The 18,213-nt window shown below is 47.8% G+C and overlaps 1 protein-coding gene across 4 annotated transcripts in view; it reads right to left on the reverse strand.

Moving 5' to 3' along the window:
- LOC142775875 (uncharacterized) overlaps nt 1-8,043 on the reverse strand; it is a 201,983-nt gene extending 193,940 nt beyond the window's left edge. For 3 of the 4 annotated variants that reach the window (XR_012887115.1, XR_012887114.1, XR_012887116.1), the window contains exon 1: nt 7,110-8,043. The gene's annotated coding sequence lies outside the window, so the exon portion shown is untranslated. The remainder of the gene's footprint in view (nt 1-7,109) is intronic. The other variant, XR_012887117.1, reaches the window with a different exon arrangement.
- Between the last annotated feature and the right edge of the window lie 10,170 nt (nt 8,044-18,213).

Consider the following 18,213-nt stretch of genomic DNA (forward strand, 5'->3'; position numbering starts at 1 on the left):
ATGGTATGGGCCGCGGCGCGACAGTGTATGTATGTACGGGGCTATCTCCACACTAAGTAGTGCGTCAGTTGTGCACTGCAATAGCTGGACCTGCAGTAGCGGCATGACGTCGATTTGTATTAATATCTGGGGCTTAACGTCCCAAAAGCAACGATATGATTTTAAGATACGCCGAAGTGGATGGGTCCGGAAATTTCGACCACCGGAGTTTTTTTTTCTTTAATGCTTGCCTAAATTTAAACACAGGGGCAAGAAAATTTCTCCGCCATCATAGTGCTGCCCCCGTCGCTGGGATTCTATCCCAAGGTTACATTCGGGTCAGCATGCAAGGTCGTTTATGATTTCAAGTTGATTAACATCCACACAATTCTTACGCCACTATATTAATCGTCTGATAGTATACTCGGCGGCAGCTTTTCTTGACAGCACTGTGGAAGCTATAGAGCCGAACCACCTGCATGCGCGCGCGCCAGGAAATAGTACCTATTTTATTTTCTGATTATCATAGCTACTTGGCCCGAATAAATAAAACTTTCTTCATTGTAAGGATAGAACAAGTATGGGACGCTGTTCATGAAAAAGAAGTTATCGTGTGCCCTAGTTTTTTTCTTTTTTATTTCTTGGACGGCACCACGTTTTTCGCACGCCGGCTGCGTCTGCTGCTTGCTCTTGCAGCGGCGAGCACAGCATCGGCCGTGGAAAAGCTGCTCATCGTTGGGACGCGCCATTTTTTATACAACAAGCATCGAACTTTCCAGCCTTATCACTGGTGGCCGCGCAAGCTCTGAAATAAGCTTCACTGTTCGCGTCTTGCGCGCAATCTCTACAACATTCTACAACTATTGTGAGGCTTCTCGAACACTGAGGCGCAGTCTGCGCCGATCATTGCTGACAGCCTTTGAGGGTGTAAACCGAATACAGCAAAACTGAAACAAGACAGGCCCGTGGCCGGATCATGCCGCAACCAGCCTTCCATTTCGCCTGTACCAGGGCTCAATACCGTAAACGTTAACATTCGATCACGTGTGGCGTGTACCCGTATATACTGGGCTGAACACGGAACCTTAAACTTCACTGTTATAAAGGCTGAATAATGCGGGGGAAACGTTCTGAACAACGGAAAATTTTATATGTACCAGTATATAAACAGCACAGTAACTAGCTGCATGTATGCACTCTCATCAAAGTTTAACTCTGACGTTCCCATTTTGCATGCATACATTTTGCTATAATAAACACACTAGCGCAGCGAGCAAGCGAAAACCGAAATTGGAACCGAAATCGGCTGCACGCTGCCGGACTACTTGCGTAGTAACACAAATGTGCGGAGGCCCCGCCTCCGTAGCCTTCGCTCCAATGTCAAGAAAAGCACTCGCCGAGTATAGTAATATTCATCTGATAGTAGGAACAAACTTTCCTGTCCCAAGGCAGCTGGTTTTTATGACGAAAATTATGATGATGATAGTGGCGGTACGTAAAAGTGTTGGTGTGGATGATATGATGATAATGATAACGACGATAAAAGTGCCTACACAACAGCTGTCTTAATTTTTCGAGCCATGTGTCTGTCGACTAGTTAAGTGGATTTGTTGATTGATTAATTGATATGTGGGGTTTAACGTCCCAAAACCACCATAGGGGAATGAGAGACGCCCTAGTGGACGGCTCCGGAAGTTTCGACCACCTGTGGTTCTTTAAGGTACACCCAAATCTGAGCACATGGACCTACAACATTTCCGCCTCCATCGGAAGGGGATTTGTTATGGCAGGAAAAAGGGAAAAAAAGATATGAGGCTCCCACCCACTTTAGCGACCTATACAGCATGGTGCACATTCCCGCGCGAATCGGCTCGGAGGTGCTAATGAGGCGGACAACGCGCCTAATTGGTCCGCGGCGTCGAGCACCACGCGAAAGATGCACGACTGAATGGACAACGCCACTGGCTGAAGCCCCACGTGGAATCTCGACAGCGGCCACAGTTAGCTTGGGCTCGACACGGTACATTTCGCGGAAAATAAACGCCGTCACAGACTCCCATAGCGTCAGTCAGCAACCCCCACTGTGCATGTCGGCTAGAAATCACCTGCGTGCAGGACTTCCTATACTTTCGGTCTGTCTAATCTTTTTCGTATTGAAAAGCTATCCCCACTCGATGTTTCACGTAAAGTATGCGCCTATCTATACCGTCTCTACAACGCGAGGAACTGAAGCGGTAGAGAAAGAAAGATCCAATCAGCGAGATCGCGCGCACGTAACCACATGCGTGTGAAGACCAGAATGCCGCGACGAGAGGAGTTGAACGGAAGAGAGGGCGCGCTTATGGGGTCCAAATAACGAGATCATCCAACGCAGCTCCTTGCCCCCCCCCCCCCCCCCCGGCAGACGTCCAATTAAGCCTGGTGGCAACACTGCCAGCACTGCACACACGCACATTGAGCCACGGGGCACGTTGCCGGCACTGCTCCGAAGAAGAGTGTTTGCCGTTACGCTCTCTCCGCATTCCTAATCTTTTGCGCGTGTTTTATTCCTTAATTTCATCTTGTTCCTTTCTGTGCCTTTTTGTTTATAGCCTTCTCTCCTTGTTTCTTTTCCGAAGTATTGCATGCTCGAGCGCCGGCCGTCCTGCCATTGTGGCGCGAGCCTCTGGCGGCGCCACACACTGAAGCGTCGCGCTGTATAGCGTCGTCGATGTATGTATCCAATTACAGCGCGGGTCCGCCTTCCACAGTGGCATGGCTCAGGCGGAGCCAACAGCAACAAGAGTGCGAACTTGTCTTCCCTGCTTGCTCCTTTTGACCTCATCAGGGATTCACGATCGACGCGTAGGCTACTGGGCTGCTGCTTTTGCTGCTTCGTGCAGGCCCGTCGCCGCGAGCGAGCTTTTTTTGTCGCGGGTCTCGAAGGAACCCCTCGCCAGACGCAATGAAGCATAAACTGCCCCACCCGGCCATCTCCCCGTATCCTCCCATCTCCGCTATAGTGGACGACCGATCGCCCGCTCGATGGACACTGACGTCCCCTGTAGGCTCCTTAAAGGATCTTCCCCGCTGTTTGTAGGGTCTCGATGTATTCACCCTTACCTCCTTCCTTTCCTTTGCTGGCCATCACTACGCTATGTGGAACACTACTACATAATAGATGCGGGATAGAATACTCTGTCGCGTCGTGTGCTTCGTATACGCACATACGACGTGACAGAGTATTCTATCCCGCATCTATTTTATCTATTAGAGTGAATCGTGTACGCAGTCTGTACGCTGGATTGGGAGGACAAGTTGGTGGGTTAAGTGATGAAAGTGGCTCTGCCCTCAACACCCTCGTCTTCCCTCCACCGCCATGTGTCGCCATGTGCTCACCAACTTTTTTCATGGCTTCATCAGTCTCGTTTGGTGCCACGGTTGTGTTCGCCAGGTACGGTGGTGATTGTGTTAAGAGACTTCATGCAACACACCATTTACTTATTTAAGACATATCTAGAGCTTTAAAACACATCTATATATAATCTGTATTTCGAGGTCGTGATCTGATGCCGGACTTTTCATGAAAACAGATAAAAATGACCGTTTAATGTCCCAAAACCACCATATGATTATGAGAGACGCCGTAGTGCAGGGCTCCAAAAATTTCGCCCACCTGGTTTTTTTTATTTTTAACGTGCACCTGAATCTAGGCACATGGTCCATTGAAAATGCAGTTGCCGTGGCCGGGATTCGATCCCGTGACCTTCTGGTTAGCAGTCGAGCGCCATGACCACTAGACTGCCGCAGCGGGGCGAAAACGGATAGCTGTAGCGCGCTGATGCGCATGGATGAATATTTAAAGTTCATAATGTGACCCTACTCATCGAAAATAGTCTGTGTTCCATAAAAGACCCGGATGGCCCCGATTCTTTAACAAGCCATCGTAACTATTGGGATAACTCCCGACCCTTGACTTAATAACGGATGAAGACTGTTCCTCGACTGAACGAATACATGAAAGTGGGTAGACATAGTTAGCTGAAGATAATTTTCTGCTGATTGCGGGTCGAATAAAGAATTCAAAGTGGCTACAGCTACGTACGCAGCAATGCTTCTCGACCGTTCTATTGCTCCACGAAGGCAATAGAAAGAGAAAGCGGAAAAGGATATTTCTTCCTCCCTTTCCACCAACACACGCTCGTATTTCGGTGAACACGACGCAGCGTCGGAAACAAGAGAAAAAAAGAAAAAAAATGTCAACACCGCCACATCAACGCACCGAAATCGGGTGTGCCGTGGTTCGGATTCTCCGCAGGCCCTTACGGCACGAGCAGCGAGCAGGCCATCATTGCAAATCGTTATTCGTGCACTCTCGAGAAAATGACAGCGCGTTATCTGAGCCGCTGGCCGAGTCGAAGCCAATCCACAACAATAAGAGAGCGCAACGCAGCGTCAACAGAAGCGCGATGCAGGTCGGGCGCCCAACCATAAGCGGTAGAACAGGGAAAAACAATCGGGAGAACGAATGTGCGAGCGGGAATAAAAGAGACTATGTACTTATAGGGACAGAAGTTCCTTATCTTTACTTTGCAGTTAGCCTCGCCTGTGTGTTGCGCCCCTTCCCCTTTCCTCAGAGGCATCATCGCTCACTGGTTAGGAGGTTCGAACCAAGTCCCGGGGACAAAGGTCGCGACATATTAAAGGTTTCGCTTTGTTCTGCTTAGACTCCCAAGGAAAGGTTCCTCAGGGCGAATGTGTCCGAAATTTTTGATACTGGCGAGATTTCGCCAAATGAAGCAAGTTACTGGAGTCTTGCAGCAACTTACCGACATATAGGTACGAAAATACCTACTTTCCCTATCAATCTTTTCCCGCTCCCGATTCCAGTGAAGACACCCTAACACCACGAATAATTTCTTCAAGAATTGCTATGGGGCGGTGGCCCGTCGGCTTACGCCCGGAGAAAACTGTTCTTCGGGGGACGCACTGTCGCTGGAACTAAGAGCGGCTTTGAAGGGACAATACATGCAAATATTATGTCGACATCGATTGTTGAAATAACGGTCTACAAATCTCGTAGTTCTAGTTTTGTGCCAAGGGAGGGCTTATTTTTAAATTAAACTTGGACCATCTTCCCGAAGGGCACCCTGATGAGATGCAAAGCAGCAGCATTGCGCACGAGTTGAACGGTGCTTACGCGGGTGCTGCGGTGAGCGCTGTAAGATTCGTTTGAAACGATGGCTGGCGTAGTTATTGTAGGTGACACGTACAAACATATTTCAACGCACATGTTAGGCGCGCGTCATGTTTATTGAGTGTGAACCAACGAGCCGGTGGTGTAGCGTGTGGAGGTCGTGGCAGGTGCTGCAGGTGAATGGACGAGGCGGCAGCTGAGGGCGTCGCGGCGAGCGCACGGCTCGCTCGCGAGGGAGAGGGTGACGTCAGTGCGCACTGCGAGGGGAGCATGACGTCAACGCGCAGCAGCGGCATGACCATGGTGTTTTCTATATACCACTAGAGGGAACAGTGGCGCTAGTGTCTAAGGAAGATGCAACGCGTGGCGCTTCAGCTAGCATGGGAATGATGGGTAGTACACGGATTTGTCTAACCTTCGTACATCTGGCTCCGTGAGTGTTCGCGTGGTTTGGACCTGTACTGACCCGAAACAAAAATGAGTGAATGTTCAGAAGTTGCGCTTCACCAACTTAATATTTTAGGCTTACCATTTCAAATCGGGCCACAAAGTTCGAAAGGGTTCGTTCTTCCTTTCAAAACAAAGTCGTATGAAAGCAAAAAACGAAGCCAACAGTGCGGTTTGCCGCCCACAAGTATGATGACAAGGCAACTTCGTGTACTACCCATCATTCCCATGACCGCTGAACGATCTCAGCGCCGAGTCCACTCTAGTTAGTTTAAGGAAACTCTAAAGGCGTGACCTACTTGGTACCGCGCGAACACCTGCGGCTTGCGGCACGTTCGTACGGAGGGATCGATAGATACGTGGTGTTTAACGTCCCAAAACGACCATATAATTATGCGAGACGCCGTAATGAAAGGCTACATAAATGTCTACCACCTGAGGTTCTTTAATGTGTGCCCAATGTGAGCACACAGGCCCTATACTGCATTTTAGCCTCCATAGAAAAGTCAGTCGCCACAGGCGGGATTTCATCCCGTGACCTGCGGGTCAGCAGCCAACTACCTTAGCCACTATACCACCGCGGCGGGGCTTCGTTCGGCAGGACAGCGTTACACAGGCTATTCAAAGAGTTGCTTCGCATCTAAACAGTACGTTTTAATGGTCGGAATAGAGTTAGCGCACTTCCAATCACCCGCGCCCGAAAGCGGACTGCCGCGACCAAGATTCAATCCCGACCCCTGCGGGTCAGCAACCGAGTGCATTGGCCACTAGAACACCATGGCTGGTTGATTGGAATTGTATTCAAAGATATTCATTTTTCGGATCTCTTTAGGAACCTAATCCTTCGATAAGTTGCGCGGATCGTCTGCAGTTTACAGTGCTACAGTGACGAGTAAAACAGGGAAATTACTGTACGGGCGATGGGAAAATTACCTTATCACCATACTCTCCTACACTGGCCGTGAAATACTGAAATAACCCTGCATGTAGGGTAATTACCCTACGATGGCATATTCTGCCCATCAGTGACCCACTCATTCGGATGGTTGAGTGGAGAATGTAGAAAAGAGCAACTGAAAGAGTATTCATCGCACATCGTAATCAGACCAAGGAAGAGCTCCGTATACATACAATCGTATACTGTCTATCGTCAACCACATGAGAGAATTAGGCTGCAGCGTTTCCACGACCGGAAGCCCGAACAAGGCACACTGCGGTGACTATACAACGCAGTGTCTCACGTTGTTTTACCCTTCTACTCAATATCCGCTATAAAGCCACCATTCACTTCAAGTCACGTGTTTTCAGCACTTCTCAGAACAGCCTGTGAGTTGCCTATGCAAGACGGTACACCACGAAAATTGGGCGGAACAACAGTAACGACCACTCCTGAATCGATGTTCGCACTTACGAGTCAATACATACTTCTGTGCATCGCACATTTTATCAGTTTAGTGTCCAAACAAAAAATATTTTCTACTTCGCGTTCTAGCACAAGCACACCCACCTGGTTTTCTGTTCTCTCGTGGCATACCACGCCAAACTGTCCCTTGATTCCACACTGGTGACCACGCCGGACGTGACGGGGGGCACCAGGCTCTCACGTGGCCAAAACGTCCGCAGAACTAGCACCCTTTTCGTCGCTGCTGTCCCTGTGAGCACCGATAGAGCCACTGTCAACGCTGTTCTGTAGTTTCACCATATCAGGTGCTGTATGACTTCTGCGATGTTCGTCGACGGTATCAATCCTTCACCTGTTGCCGCCGTATTAATTGTGGTCAGGAGTTTCACTTGCTGCCGGTGAACTGTTTCCTCAAGTATGGCCTTCGTCGGAACAGTCACTATGGCGTAAGGGTAAAGACAACATATCAGTCGCGGATCCTTCACTCTCGGAATTTGGCAAACACACAGTGGTCCGCAAGCTCATGCGGGGCGCTTACAACGTTGTCCACACTTTGTCGGGATCCCTTGCCTCCAGCGATGAAAATTTACGCTTTCGTAGAATATATAGTCTTCGTAGCTACAAAGTGGGCGTCACACTTTTTCGCCATTGTCTCATAGCATCGAGGCTGCTCTTCAGCGAAACCAAAGGTCTGAAGACATTTCGTGGGGTTCCTGCGCATAGAGTAGAAAAGAGTTCGCACCTGGGGTTCCTCCGTTCTGCAATTGAACTCCGGCGCATAGCGGTAGAGTCACCGAATGACATAATCGTTCACGCCATTAGGAAGTCCGGTCGAAGTTAGACGGCGTAGGTGGTGGGATCGCTGCCTCGGGCGGGGCTGCCATTGTGTGGCCCAAACGCAGGGTGAGTGCAGCAATGACAACTAGGAATAGAAAGCGAATGACACTTCTGTGCACGATGTCCTATCCACTTTCAACAGATCAGAATGAGGCGCGTGAAAGGCGCCACTTTGACGTCACTGTGCACCCGCAAGGCCCCCATGTTTGTTAGGCAGCCGTTTCTTGTCACTTTTGACCAGTGACGTCACAGGCAAACGCACAAGAGTGCTTGGCCAGAACAGAGATAACGATAACGCTTCACTGCAGTTATATGAACTGGCGAAGTATACGTGTGTGTGCTCGGTCTGACATTTGCATTAAGCATTTCGAATATACTTGGGCGTATTCATGATGCCTCAATGCAATGACTGTGACTTGAGATCTTATCACTGGAAACGCAGACGGTACTAACGCGCTTTGAACCAAGTGATAACGGTTAGACCCGTAAGTGACATAACCGCGTTTCAAGTATCGCTCTGGCTTGTCCTGTGGAGGTTTGTTTTAACAGTAACTCGTGAGTCGTCTTTTCGACAGCGGCGTGCATTATTGTTCTGGAGCGGATAAAAAAAACTTATATGTGTGTATTGATCTAATACCGCGAAACGTGACAGAACTGTTGAAACTGAAAAATTTCGGGAGAAAATGAAGAATATCTGTAATTCCTGCCGGAGACACTTTCGCTGTATGTCGGTGAACCGAAGCACACGCAAGTGTGTTAGTGAGTGCTTCGGAGGCAAATTTGTTTCAGATTTGAATGATGGCAGCTTACTAAGACTGCACAATTGGGGGATTCGCTCCACTGTCTTGAGTCAACAGAGTCTTGACGCGTGGTCTGAGCTAAAGTCTCTCGACACGATCAGCGCACAAACAAAAAGAACAAAAGCACATGAAAGTGCACGACGCAAGCGCCATCGGCTGTTTCTTAGTGATAATGAAGTAAACTCAATTTGCTCAACTTGGAGCTACCACACGCTGCTTGTGTGGTGTGACCTTGAATGAATGGTGTTCCCCTCGGTGGAACAGCGGCCACTCAGCTGCCGACCCAAAGGTCGTGGATTCGAACCCGGCCGTTGTGGTCGCATTTCGGTAGAGGCCAAATGATAGAGGCACATGTACTGTGTGATGTCTGTGCACGTCAAAGAACACCAGATCGTAAAAATTTCCTGAGGCCTCCACTACGGCGTCTCTCATAATCATATGCTAGTCTTGGGACAAAGTGACAAATATTATTTTTATTATTATCATTGAATGAATGCGTGCATGGATGAGGAAGTAGAAAGTTGCACTTATTGTACATGCAGCATAGTTCCTTCTAGGACGAAGTTTTTCGGTGTTTCGAACGCTTGGTGGAATCGTCATACACCAGAAATAAAAAAAATACGTTTAGCACGAGCCATCGGTTAATCTCCAGCAGGCACCGTTCAATGACACAAATAGCTGCACGAAGAACAAGTTCTGTGGCCGGGAATGCATCGCCACGTATAGGCGCTGGCAATGTCGAGGACGGCCGGATTTTCCCAAGCACTTCTTGAATGCGCGCCGTGCCGCACCTGAACCACGGTCTCTGCATGCGTGTCGTCGTTCTCTTTAATGTAATCCAATTTGTTCACGATGCCCGATTCCTGGAACGCAGTTTTTTATGGCATGAGGGTAGAGTGATAGCCGGGTCCTGCTTCACGGTTGCTGGACATTGGAAGATTACAAACATTAAATACATCGAGCTCGTCGAAAATCACTGCGAGCTTATATGAAGGTTACCGCCTAAAGGCTCAGTGGTTTTAGTTGCCTATAATCCAACTGGTCACTTTTGAGTGCTCTCGGGTGTTGCAGTTTGCATTAGGCTGATCGAAATATACTGCATAGAACCGCATTATGCCGCTTCATTCGAAACACTTAGAGCCAATCTCACCTAAGACCTGGAAGATGGGACAAAACTTCCATCTGACACTTTTCCGATTACTCTGAGAGCAACTGAGCGTTCGACTTAGGCATGCGTTATCCAGCTCTACATCTCGGGGCCTGGTAGGAACGTGTCAAATGCACCTGTACTGCTCTTCCGCGGACACTGTCCATTATAGTCAGGTAGATAGGTGGTTGGGTGGGAACGTAGAAACAACACATACTTCTAAACATTATAGCGCGCAAAAGTGTGTCTGCACCGACCTTTCTCCCCTTATTTCAAGACACTTCAGCTTAGCAACTGTTCTAGTCACTTTCAAGATTACTAAGAATACCATTGTTGTGGAGTCTTTACAGCCCACTCTCAAGAAGTCCCGCACACATAAATGTTACTATAGCTTTCAGCAGCAGGTTGTTTCGCTTGTACATCTTTTGTTGTTGGAATGGTGCAGCCAAGTAATCACTTGCAAAAAAAAATTCTCTCATGCCTTACACACACCAACTCAGTTTAACTAAATAGTAAGAAGTTTTAACGTCGACCTTCATTGTTTTTCCAACCTCAACGCACACAAAAAGCTTGTGCTGCAATTGCAAAGAAGACTAGAAGATCAGCCGATGTAGGCTGCTCGGTAAAACATCGCGATACACTTGTTTGCGGCGCCTTTGGGGTTATTTACAGGATTGTGCTCTTCCGCACGTGGAGGAGCACATATGCCTGTTCGGTAAGTGCATGAAAGATGTACTGCTACCGCAGAAAAATACTTTAAAGAAAATGACGAGTTCTCAATCTTCAGTTTATTGTACATCATGTGGGTGTAAAACGGGCCCGTAGCCTGGGGACCACAACTACAACTCTAGTTGTAGTTGTGGTCCCACCCCTCGCTAACACCTTAACCATTACGCGACATGAAACGGCATGCTCGCTACACGTGATTAAATCATTGATGGTGTGTAACGCCCCAAAAACGGTGATATGATTATGAGAGACACCGTATAGTGGAAAGCTGCAGAAATTTCAACCATATGGAGTTCTTTCACCTGCGTCTAAATCTACATGCACGGACACGTGCATTGCCCCCTTTTCGATGACACTCGTTCGGAGTCGGGGAAAAAGGCGCAAAACGCAATTGGGCAACATGATAAGTTCGTCCTGGTTATCCGCGATCAGTGACACGCGCACAAGCTCCCACATCTACACCATCTTCAATCTCCACCTTGATTTTGCACTGAGAGAAACGGAAGGAGTGGGGCTTTGGGTGAAAGGCCGGAGAGCAGAGGTCCCCATACATAAGAACCGTCGCGCGCTGTCAAGGTGGCCCTAATCCACTTAGCTCCAAGTCCACAGACAGAATTCGTAGTGTCCCAGCGCAGATTTCTCGGGCCTCTTCGGAGTCTGCCGGCAAGATTGCCTGCTCTGTTAATCTGGCTTCGGGGCCTGCGCTCAGATGGGATATTCAGCTGTACGTAGAGGCTCTTTATGTGTCGTCGATGTCAGCAGCCTTGTGTTCTACACTGTTGCATTTGGCGTAAATCAGAAGATTGGCCCTTCCTATAGATGACTTGCAATGACATTTATAAACCACCGTGATGAATCACTAGCATGTGGGAATGTGACGCTTGCTATGTCACATTATTGTTATCAAAACGGGACATGCTGGTCCTCTCGTTCTTTATTCACAGAAGCGCTCCTGCCACGTCTTTGTCAGAGGCCCCGCCGCGGTGGTCTCGTGGCTAAGGTACTCGGCTATTGACCTGATGGTCGCGGGTTCGATTCCCGGCTGCGGCTGCTGCATTTCCGATGGAGGCGAAAATGTTGTAGGCCCATGTGCTCAGATTTGGGTGCACGTTAAAGAACCCCAGGGGGTCGAAATTTCCGGAGCCCTCCACTACGGCGTCTCTCATAATCATATGGTGGTTTTTGGGACGTTAAACCCCATAAATCAATCAACCTTCTTTGTCAGCAAAGCCACCTTCGTGAAGTGGCGATCCGTTCACAAACTACGTCCGCGGTGTCACGTGCAATGAACCGATAAGCACGGCAAGAAACACGATACTGCGAATTTACTGCACAGGAAAGCCAAGCGAAGTATCCAATGCAGTCTTGAGCCTCGTAAAAGTTGTTGCAGCAGCATTGCACAGCTGAACGTTCAACCACACGATTGATACGAGCGATATCATCAAGGTGATGACTGGCGTGAGGGAACATAACAAAGTTGAAATGTGTTCCTAAAGAAAAGTAAACAAGTAATCGCTAGCTGAACGAACGGTGACAAGACGTAAATGAGCGTGAAAGATGAGAAGCGTATCCATGCCCTAAACCTGTCATCATTTGTAACATTCAGCGTCGGCAAAAGGTCTTTTTTTTGTCTTTTAGAGTCTTCCTTTCTGTTCTCCGATTTGTATTTTATTTGTTCAGATAAAGTGAGAGATCACATCGGCGCAGTGATGCAGACGTCGATGTAGCTATCGACAACCGTGCTGGTATTTCTGCACTGAGAGTGTGAGAGTTGTCAGTGGGGACAAATAACAGACATTTGCGAAGCCACTTCGTCAAAGGAGGTCGCCGTTCGTCCGTTCGGTTTATTTGCGTCGGTCGGTTGACGCGGACACGATTGGTGCAATGTGTGAAGTCGCTCGAGCCTCCGTCATACATGAGCCCGGGACTTCGATCTTGTCTTGTTAGAAAAGCCGCGCACTGCTCGCCAGTGTTGATAGCAGGCAGCTCTGCCTCTTGTGTGGCACGCGGTGTAGGTCTCGCAAAAAATTGCTCGTCTCCGGCGTCTAGCAGATGCTGATTTGTTCGTACCATCAGCGTGATGTGTCCCGAATTACTCCAGATTTCTTAACACAACAACTTAACAAATTGTTCATTAAGTGGCATGCAAGTTGGACAGCTCCAACGGCTTCTGAATTTAAGCGCAGGCAGTTTGACTCCCCTAATCAGCTGCGGTCGACTGCCACGGAACACCGCATCGAAATGCATTCTTCAATTCAACAGCATTAGACTCGTTTTAGGGCATGTTTTATTCGCGCGTGTCATTACACGGCGCTGTCTCTACGGGCCCTGATGAAAAGACATTGGTCACGTCGAGACCCTGGCGGGATGACCTCTGAGCCACACGTGTCACGCTGAATACATCAGTTCTCGCCAGGAAAGCGAACGTGAGCAGTTTTGTGCTTCGTCATCAGTTGAGAGAGATAGGCACAGGCTTGAAGTACGGTGCAGTTGTATAGCGTGCTCAGCTGCTGACCCGAAAGTTGTGCTTTAGACTCCAGCCACGGTGGTCGCATTGCGGGCATTCTCGGGAATTGCAGATTGCGCTAGGAATTGCGCCATCTCGTCGATGTCAGCAGCCTTGTGGTCCACACTGTTGCATTTGGCCTAATTCAGAAGATTGGTCTTTTCTATAGATGACTTTCAGTGACGTATTATGAACCACCATGGGCATTCTCGGGAATTGCGGATTGCGCTAGGAATTGCGCCATCTCTCGGGAGCAGAAACGATGGCCTGGCATAAGTGAATGGAAAATAGATGAGAAAAACTATACCTCTTGAAAAACGTTAGTTACCAAAAACGACTCTTGCGTATATGTAGTAGAGACCCATTGCTACATTTTGTCAAAATTGCAGTATCGCCCTATAAAGCGTGTGGCTTCACAGGACAATTAAATACCGTCCATAAAAACACATGGGGCCATTGGTAAATATTAAATGCGGTGTGAAGCTAAATGGTTTGTTGTGCCGCACTGTAACATTGCCAGACAGTTAAAGTAAGTATCTGCTGTATAAAAGCGGGAGTCATTTTTGATAACTAGCTTTCTTGGTCAGATACATTTTTTTCGCCCATCTTCCCTTCCGTTGCAGGAGGCCACCGCTGTCGCCGACGAGAGATGGCGCTACATGCACACGTGGCAAAATCCTCGTCATGACTTCAAGCTTCGCCTTTAAGAGTTGAACGCGATAGCGATATCCTGTCTCTAGTGCGTATTTGCAACGCCTATAGTGCATGAAATCTTTTCGAACTATAGCTACGCACCCACTACGTGGCCTCAACGGAATAGGCGCAGTAACGTCGGTGCCTCTTGTAGTGATTGACCGGATTTAAATCATGAAGTAATTATGATAATGACATAATCTGACACCCAATTGCAGTGCACACTTGCCCCGCTGCGGTTGTTTAGTGGCGAAGGTACTCGGCTGCTGACACCTAGGTGTCAGCAGCCAAGTACACTAAAATTGCGACAGTGCAATTTGCGAGAGAGAGCGAGAGAGAGAGAAAATCTAGGCAGGTTCGCAACAGTGGCTGCAAAGCGGAAGGAAAAGCCAAGCGTTCACGGTGTAATGAAATTGGTGACTGCGCAAATCGCGAGAGAGAAAATCTAGGCAGGTTCTCACTAGTGGTGAGAAGCCCGAAGGAACAGCAGAGCTGGGCAGCGTAACGAAAAATGGTGACACTGCAACTTGCCAGCCAGTCTAGGTAAACTCGCAACAGTGGCGCCTAGCCTGAAGAGAGAGTGGAGCTGAGCGACGTAACAATGTTGGTGACGGTGCAACTTGCGAGAGCGAGAGAGAAAATCTAGGTAGGTTCCCACTATTGGTGCCAAGCTCGAGGGAAGAGAAGAGCTGGGTCGCATAACAAAGATGGTGACAGTCAAACTTCCGAGATCGAGGGAGAAAATCTAGGCAGGTTCGCACTAGTGGCTCGATTCTTCACTTTTTTTCTTTCTTTTAAGTTCTGATCACTTTAAGGACCCAGCTTGTCATCCATCCATGGATTTTATGGGGCGTGATCACGCTCACAGTAAAGCGCTCAATACAGGCCACAACAAGGCTAGAAATGCTCACAACAGGGTTTGAATGGATAACCAGATCTCAAGATGATAAAATTAGCCAACGTAATCAATCTTAATTGCGATAAATAACTTAAGCCCACTAAAGACGTTTGGTAAACATGCGTTTCACTCCCATGCCACACAAGAGATGACCACACCCTTGCCAAAAGCACGATGGCTTTTAGTCACTACATTCGAAAGGGCGCAACTCCATGCAGGTGACACGAATCTGAACGGCCGTAACAAGCGCGAAGTCGACAAAACGTATCAAAAAGCAGTGTGCATGTAGCCCACCGAGATTCAGAATATTGCTAACAATTTTATACTCGTGCTGGGTGAACACGAAGTGCTCACCTCGAACATTCACGCCATCGTCGGTGTGGTGAACGGAGCAGTGGGAACGAGCACGAATGCGGATCGCTGCACGACCTTGCAACGCGCCTCCCCAGTTTTAGCAGTTGTGAAGCTGTATTGCTTATAGCGGTGAAGCTCCTTATGTCGTGGGTCGTGCGTCTCCGATGTATGTAGTAGTAGTCGTCGTCGTTATCGTCATCGTCATCGTCTAGAAGTAGTAGTAGTAGTAGAAGTAGTAGTAGTAGTAGTAGTAGTAATAGTGGTGGTGGTGGTGGTGGTAGGTAGCCACCTCTCGTTTAGTTCTTAAAATATCCACAGGATGACGTTACTTATATATGATAAATATAAGATGAAAAGATGCGAGATGGTGGTACTTGGAGTGTTCGCTAGACGGACGGACGGATGGATGGACGCATGGACAGACAGACAAGCAGATAGACGGTTAGACGAGCACGTGGACGGACGGACGCATGAACGTACGGCAGCAAGAACGAACGGATGAACCGAAGCGCGGACGGACTGATGGACGTTTCGCCCCACTCCTGGTGATTTGTTTTTTAATTAAGCGGCTGAGGGCTCATACAGTTACAATAATTCGAAGCTGTTCCGCACTCGAGCAAAGTAACACTTGTGGCACCGATTCAAATTTGCACATATGCGGCTTTAAAGTACCTGTTTAGAAAAATTTATTGTATTGTAACACGCATCAATCACATTTCAGCAGAACATTTTGTTCTTACGCATACAATAACAATGATGAAAAAACAGACTTCATTTACATGAACATGGATATGAGATGACCGCAAGAGAACATTTGCATTCGATGGTTCACACAAACACAGCCACACAGTGTGTTCAAAAAAAAGTGGTTAACGATTTAGAGTACTTGGTACTCTACTATGGGACAGCTGACAGCCGTCCCTTTGAAGTCGTTGACCGCAAGGCGGACAACGTACAACCGCTGATGAAACTTGTGCTTAGAAAAAGTGGTCAACGATTTAGAGTACTAGGTACTCTACTCTGGGAGAGCATAATGTCGCCCCGGGGGCCTCACACTTAACGGGGGAGAGCCTGCCCCTGCAGCAATGAAACTGTGTGTTTAGAAACAATGTTTAATGATTTCGAGTATTTCGTACTCTACTATGGGAGAGCACTGAGCCGTCCCGCTAAAAGCAAGAAAAGCACGTCATTTACGATGTGCACGCTGATGAAACTCTGTTTAGAAAAAGTGGGTAATGATTTAGGTACTCTATTACGGGAGAACATAGAGCCGTCTCGTGGGCCTCACACTTGATTTTTTTAGAAAAGTGGTGGTTATTTTTTTTTTTTTTGGCAGGGGGCGGGGGAGGTCAGAAAAAGTAAAATTTCGAGTACTTCGTTCTGAACTATGGGAGAGCACTGAGTCATCCCGCTAAAACCTGTTCACACATCCAAGAAAGGCTTGCTTGATCAGCTAAATTTTGTGCTTAGAACGAGTCGTTGTAAACACACTAAGAAACAATTATCTTGAAAAGCCTTCGTGCTGGATCTGGTTATAAATCAATGTTCGATGGCGTCTCCAAAATAATTGATTGTTTCCAGCACAATAGAAAAATCAAAAATATATATTACATTTCAATTTCTTCTTTTAAGCAAGGAACAACATAAATTAAATTCTTGAAATGACGCCGTTTAAGTGTATATTTTTAAGTCATCAGCATTCTTGGGGCAGGATCTACATCAAAATCGCTTATGGGAATCGCATTGAATGTAAGAATGAGAGAGAAACTGACAAAACATTGAAATGTGGGAGGGATTTTTAGACTGGGTTCTCTATGATAATCACGGTGACCACCTAGGCTCGTTGAACGAAAGCCAAGCGGACCTTGGGAGGCCCGTCGCAGAGGGCATCATCCCAGAGCTCTTTGGTGCGGAAGGGGCGCAGGATCACTGGAAGGGGAAGGAATAATTTTGCGACGCACTCCGCCTTGACATGGAATACCATTGGGGAGCTTCCATAGCCCGGGAAAGAGTCTGCGTTGCGGTCAGAGTAGAACTTATGCATGGAGCGGAGGTTGAGAAATGTGCGCGTTCTAATGTCATTTTTGCGAGAGGAAGAATTTCATGAATCAGAAAAACTAACGAAGAGTATCGGGTGAGGGTTGGTCAAACTCGTTTATTATACTTTGTTTTACCACTTTGGTTCAGCACTACCAAAGTTACGGAGAGTAAGGAGGCCAAACGCTTGCGCTGCGAAACGTTGTCATACATACAAGTGCCCTATAACTGACAGGGTTGGCTAGAATTGGCGTTTCTTTGGTGTGTTTTTCGTCACATCGATACAAGAAGTGTTTATTTTTCTCGGCTTATATTTCTTACGCATTTAATTAAGTGTGTCGGTTAGAGCCAATAGCTGTGTTTATAAATCAACACACACGGCAGCGCACATGCAGAAGTGACTGCCTGCTTCGATCTGGACTTGTTTATATTATATATACACGCCCACTGCGCTGACAGCAGTAAACCAATGGTAAAATCAGCCATCTATTTGTTTTAGCTCCCTCTGGGACTAAAGCAGCAGGTACGTTTTGTCGATATTACTGAAATATGCTGCTTGCTTAGCTGCACCTGCTAAGCCTAATGCACCGAGGTAGTGTTCGGACTGCATCGTCAGACCAGGAACGCTGCATCTCCAAATATCGGATATGCAACCTCGCACAGAATTCTGTGCGAATGTGGATCCTCCTTCGGTGTAAACAAAAAAAAATGGCAGCATATCCGCGGAGTGAATGATCGAGAGTGGGGCGAAGCATTCGTCCGTCCATGCGTCCGTCTGTGTGACCGTCCATGCATCTGTTCGTGCGCCCATCCCTGCGTTCATTCATGCATCCGCCCCTGCGTCCGTTCATGCGTCCATCCATGCATCTGTCTGTGTGTCCGTTCGTCCATCTATTCAACACTCCAAGTACACCATCTCGCATCTTTTCATCATATATTCCCCATATAGAAGCACCGCCATTCAGTGGACATTCCAAGGACTAAACGAGAGGTGTCACACGCACACTTTCTTACGGCTTGCGCTTCGGGTCTACTTCCCGCCTTCAACCACCTTGAGTTCATGGTATATACTAGTTCACTGTATTCACGGCACTGCGGCCCAATGCTCGCTAAACCTTTCTAAAACCAAGAAGGTTATGCCCAGCGAGTATAACGTAGCAACCTTTTCCAGTCAGATAGTGCTCAATGTACATGTCAGTGGCTGCTAA

The sequence above is a fragment of the Rhipicephalus microplus genome, chromosome 2 (genome assembly GCF_043290135.1).
Source record: "Rhipicephalus microplus isolate Deutch F79 chromosome 2, USDA_Rmic, whole genome shotgun sequence".
Lineage (NCBI taxonomy): Eukaryota > Metazoa > Arthropoda > Arachnida > Ixodida > Ixodidae > Rhipicephalus > Rhipicephalus microplus.